The following is a 6231-nucleotide window of genomic DNA, read 5'->3' on the forward strand; positions in this document are numbered from 1 at the left end:
GATGGTCGGATGACTGAAATTGCTGCAATGAATATGGTTTGTTTGTTAACATTTGTCATTTATGGCAGGGTTGCCATGGTTAGATTAACAAACTCTGGTCAAACAACAATCTATGATTCACCTTTGACCTTTGATACAATACCTGCAATACACACATTACCCATGACTTCAGTCTGTCAAAGCCACTTGAAGGCAAGCCTGCAACCTTTAGCCGAAAAAAAGTATGCTAGAGCACGAAGGGAAGGAGACAAGAGGCATTTCTTTTTAAATTATGTTTCCTTAACAAAGTTTGAGAGGAATACATTCAAATGATCTATCCAAATCATCATGTCCTTCTAAGCCAGCTGTCAGCAATCAGCAATTAATCTATCCAATCATTATGTCATTCTAACCAGCTGTCAGCTAGCCTAGAAATCTAGACACCTAGCGGTAGCAAATCTAATCTGCCGCAAGTATCATATAGCAACTCTCAATACAATTCTGAGCTGTAAAAACTGAAATTCTGGACGGGCCAATCACATCGTGTATAGAGTCGGTGGGCGGGGCTTAACATAATGACGGCAGAGTTTTCTTTCTTTCTTTTTTGCGCTTGCTTGCTTCTAGTAAACACAGAAACTGGCGAACGGCAGTCTTTCCAATCAGCTTTGACCTCGACTCTGGAAGACTTGGAAGTCATGAAGTCACTGAAGTCATTCTTAAAAAGGGAAGATGTGTTCTGAGTTTTGCCGACCGGATACGGTGAATGTTTAATCTAAAACTAGCTCCGCTTCACCTTCATTGCTCTGGTTGGTGTAGCACTATCCTATCGCGTGCAGAGGGAGTTTGAAAGACAACCGTTTATCCCGCCCCTCGGATTGAGCCCTGTCAATGGTGAGTTTCCAGACCAAACATCTTGATGTGGGTCTGGCTTGTCAGGTTAGCTGTCAGCAGTCAGAAATCGACATGTCCACCAATCAGCACAAGTGAAGGACTATAGGCTATAAATAACCAGTCAACACACCGATGTTCATTGACAGTTTTTCAGCATCCCTCCACCACCCCGTCTTCCTCACACTCCCCTGGTTACTTTCCTAACCATAGATACGGGGGGAGTACTCTGGGCTCAGGCCTAATACCGAGCTCGGAGCCCTCTCCTCGGACAGCACGCCAAATACGCATACTATTATTTGCTATCTGATTTGATTATTTTTAATTGTGAACTCTTGAAATGGATCAAATGAATAGATGGATTTGAAATGGATCGACAGCCCATTATCTAATATTCAACATTACTTTCTCTTAAATATTAATTTTGGATTGCTCTATTTTTAGAATTTACACAGAAAAAAAGAGAAGTTACCGACAATTACTCGCAGCGATGGTATGATTCAGTTTAGATAATTTACCTCATAAAAACAGATGTTCCTTTTTTCTTTTTCTTTAAAGGTAAGATGGACTACTTCTAAACTATATATATAGACAGACAGACAGACAGACAGACAGACAGACAGACAGACAGACAGACACACACACACACACACACACACACACACACACACACACACACACACACACACACACACACACACACACACACACACACACACACACACAAACAATATTGGTAAAAGTTTTGAACTTTGATGACATCCCATTCCTAGTCTGTAGGGTTTAATACGGAGTTCACCTTTGAAGCCACAACAGCTTCAAGTCTTCGGGGAAGGCTTTTTACAAGGTTTAGGAGTGTGTTTATGGGCATTTTTGACCATTCTTCTAAAAGTGCATTTGTAAGGTCAGGCACTGATGGTGGACGAGAAGGCCTCGCAGTCTCCAGTTTATACAAAAGGTGTTCTATCAGGTTGAGGTCAGGACTCTGTGGCCAGTCAAATTCCTCACACCAAACTCGCTCATCCATGTCTTTATGGACCTTGCTTTGGGCACTGGTGCACAGTCATGTTGGAACAGGAAAGAGCCATCCCCAAACTGTTCCCACAAAGTTGGGAGCATGAAATTGTCATAAGTCTTGGTATGCTGAAGCATTAAAGAGTTCCTTTCACTACAATTACAGGGGCCAAGCTCAGTCTCTGAAGAACAACCCCACACCATAATCCCCCCTCCACAAAACTTTACCCTTGGCACAATGCAGTCAGGCAAGTACGGTTCTCCTGGCAACCACCAAACCAAGACTCGTCCACTGTCACTCCAGAGAACACGCCTCCACTGCTCTAGAGTCCAGTGATCGTGTCCTTTACACCACTGCATCCGAGGGTTTGCATTGCACTTGGTGATGTAAAGCTTGGATGCAGGTGCTCAGCAATGGAAGCCCATTCCATGAAGCTCTCGACACACTGTTCTTGAGCTAATCTGAAGGCCACACAAAGTTTGAAGATCTGTAGCTATTGCCACAGCAGAAAGTTGGTGACTTCTGTGCACCTGTGCACCCCACTCTGTGATTTTATGTGGCCTACCACTTTGAGGCTGAGTTTCTGTTGTTCCCAATTGCTTCCACTTTTTTATAATACCACTAACAGATGGCCAAAGAATATTTAGTAGTGAGGAAATTTCACAAATGGACTTATTGCACAGGCTGCAACCTATCATGCACTGATGTTTGTAGAAGCGTCTGCAGGTTGGTTGGTTTTGGGTGCTTGATTTTATTGACCTGTGGCCATGGAAGCGATTGGAACACCTGAATTCAATGATTTGGAGGGATGTCCCAATACATTTGCCAATAAAGTGTGTGTATACACTGTATATAGAAATCAATGTTAAGTTGTCTCTTCATTTTTCCAGAGCTGTATATATATACTGTCTACAAATCAGGCTGAACAATCTAGGCCCAATTTTACAAAATAAACGTTCTTTCTTTCATAACATCTGAATAGGAATGCCAGCTATGTGTCATCTGTTTTATTTCTAGGTGGAAATGGCTGTTTCTAATTCCAGGCATAGACCATCTCTTCCTGTTTTTGGCATGCACTCACTCAGCCAGTGGATATAAGGTGTGCTACACTGATAGCCTAAGGGTCATCCAGTAGACCAGACATCCCCGACACGCTTACAAAATGCAAGCTAGACGCTGAAGTTGCTGTTTTATCCCCAATTTGTAATGGCCACAAAAAAGACCATGGGAACAGCCAGAGGAACCCCACACAGTAAAACTTTTGAATTACACAATAACATCTGGTTAGATTTGACCATGTATGAAGTCAGCAAAAACAGCAAGAGGGATATTAGAATGAGATTTCTCTGTCTGCACAATATAAATTATGTATCAATACACTGCTGACAAGAGAAAAAGTGAAGGATTTCATCTGTAATTTCTCCTCCATTAAATTATAAGACTTAAAACAACATGTTTAAAGGCAGACACAATTACTAAATTATGCTTTGATTCTGTCAGAAAAGTTGACAATTGTTAAATCAAACCTTTTTAAAAGAACAGATTCGTCCATCACATCTGTAAGTAATAAATATTAATAGCTCACAGCTAATTCCCCATCAATAGGATTAACGTGATCCCCAATAAAGATAGTTATTGCTCATGCAGCCTGCAGGGTGGCAGAAAGGCCCACAGCCGGAATGATGTGAGGTTTGGAGATGAAGGTCTGCTCTCTGAGCTCTTTTATGACCTGGAGTGCAGCCAGCCGCTGTAGAGACTGTCAGGAAAGGGAAGAGATATATGTAGGATATGAGAAAGGGGGAGGAAAATTAATAAAGAGCAGATATATAGAAATGAAAGACATACAATTAAACTCATGGTAAAGATGAAAGGATTCAAAAAAGCAAAAATGAGCGTATGTGCAGGCAAATGATGACACTTTTTAAACTACACCTGCAGTACTAACTATTCATGCTATTTAATACACCAAAAATGTTAAATGTAATGAAAAAATAAATTAAAATAAATAATAATTAAAGGGATAGTTCACAAATGAAAATTCTGTCATTAATTACTCCCCCTCATGTCATTCCAAACCAAAAGACTTTTGTTCATCTTTGGAAAACATTTAATATGGGAGTATTCCCTCCATAGACAGCTGCAAGTACTATTTTGATGCTTCGAAAAGTTCATAAAGAGATTGTAAAACTAATAGATTTGAATTGAGCAGTGCCAAATTATCTGAACAGACATAATCGCTTTATATAATGAACAGAGTGAATTTAGGCTTTTATTCACCTATTCATCAACTCACACATCAGTTGTGGTAAACAGAAGCTCAAGCATGTTTGCTTGATGTGCGAGAACCAATGAGGTTCATTCTCGTGTTACGCATCACGTTTGAGCTTCAACAAGAACCAATGAGGTTCATTCTCGTGTTACGCATCACGTTTGAGCTTCAGCAAGAACCAATAAGGTTCATTATCGTGTTACGCATCACGTTTGAGCTTCAGCAAGAACCAATGAGGTTCATTCTCGTGTTACGTATCACGTTTGAGCTTCAACAAGAACCAGTGAGGTTCATTCTCGTGTTACGTATCACGTTTGAGCTTCAACAAGAACCAATGAGGTTCATTCTTGTGTGTTATGCAGGTTCGGTTGAGCTTCTGATTATGTTGCCTGATCAATATTTATATGTGAATATAAACATATTCATATTCATATAAAAATATAAAATTTATACATATAAATCAATCAAGTCTCTGGAAAATTTTAACAAACCTCTGGAACTGGATTTGTTTTACAATCTCTTGATTACCTTTTTGAAGCAGAAGTCTTGTGGGTTTGCAATGACACGAGGCTGAGTAAATGACAGATTTGTTATTTTGGGTTAACCCTAAGCCACATGCATCCTCTTTAATTTGTCTTATTATTTTGTATTCAGTACTACTGTAAAGTACTGTCGATGTTCATTTGTCTGTTCAGTCAACATAATTGTTGTAATGCACGCAAAAAAAATTCTGCAAAGAAACAACTATTTTTGCCTTACATACTGATGCCTTCTGCAACAACATGGTGTGGAGGGGAATTTTTCATTCATTTATTCATGTAGCTGAAGGTAACTATATCCTAGTTAAGTTCAAAAGAACCATAGATGCGAGACATTTTTTTGCAAGAGACTTGCTGGAATTTTTCACATATTGTAAACAGCTTTTATGTTACTACAGTAAAACTTTGCTTTGTAGTGCTCTACAATAAAACCAAAGACTTCATTTGAGCGTATTTTGTGTCAATGCATGTGGCTTTGAAATACCCCAGCCACCCCCCCCCCCATTAGCACAGCTGCCAATTTCAGCTGGCATGACTCTTTATTTATTAGTTTATGAATTAATATGCCCATTAACCTCTGTTGTAGCCTATATATTGACTAAAACATAATAAGCTCATTGGCTTTATTTAAAATAATCTGTGAACAACAGTTTTATTGTATTCACAAAGAGGTTCAGTCAATTTAATTGAGGCATAATGAGTTTTTATTTTTGTCTCTGAGAATTTTTATATGCCGTTTATAAGTACAAAGTGAACCCAACATCTGTTTTAATGTAAGCTGGGCAAGAAACAGGTAGGGCAAGTTGGCAAAGTGACACATTCAGCCATGATGACACCAGGGGGATTTTTGTCCATGATTAAACTCTAGGAAAGGTTAACCGATATTTTACATTTGGACTTGAACCCAATGAATATTTAATGGGAACATACAGAATCTGTTACTAGACGTTAACATCTGATTATATCCAAGGCTAAAGGTTTCTTGATCTTTAACCAAATTCATTTCCATTGGGTTTGCATCTCAACACTCAAACCCTGAAACTGTTCAGCTCAGCAAATTACATGTGATATTTTTCCAAATATTCTCCTCCTTTAAATGCATAAATGTCAGTAGTTTTATGTGCATGAGTTATGATTTCATTAACCAGTATGCAGACAGAAACATTCATAGTGCTCTTTTCTCATGTCAAAATATCCTTCTTTTGTTTATGTCTTTCAATTTTCCTTGAATGAAATATCACAGCATTTGAAATAAAATATCAAAGCACACTACAAAACTGCTATAGTTCAAAACCAGGAGGAAAAGGCACATAAAATAACATCTCTCACCCCATTAAGGAGAGCAGGTTTTGGTGCTGGCATATATATAAAGTTTCTGGAATTCTCCATGAAGCTGGATCACATTAACTTTGTTCTCCGGCCTCAGGAATCTTTCATGCTCCCACCTTCGGAATCACCAAGCAAAATACCCAGAATAATCATGAATAAGAAATATATATAGCAACATTTTCTGATTTTTTTTTTTTTTTTTTGCTGTATGG

This window comes from Pseudorasbora parva, chromosome 22, assembly GCF_024679245.1.
Source record: "Pseudorasbora parva isolate DD20220531a chromosome 22, ASM2467924v1, whole genome shotgun sequence".
Lineage (NCBI taxonomy): Eukaryota > Metazoa > Chordata > Actinopteri > Cypriniformes > Gobionidae > Pseudorasbora > Pseudorasbora parva.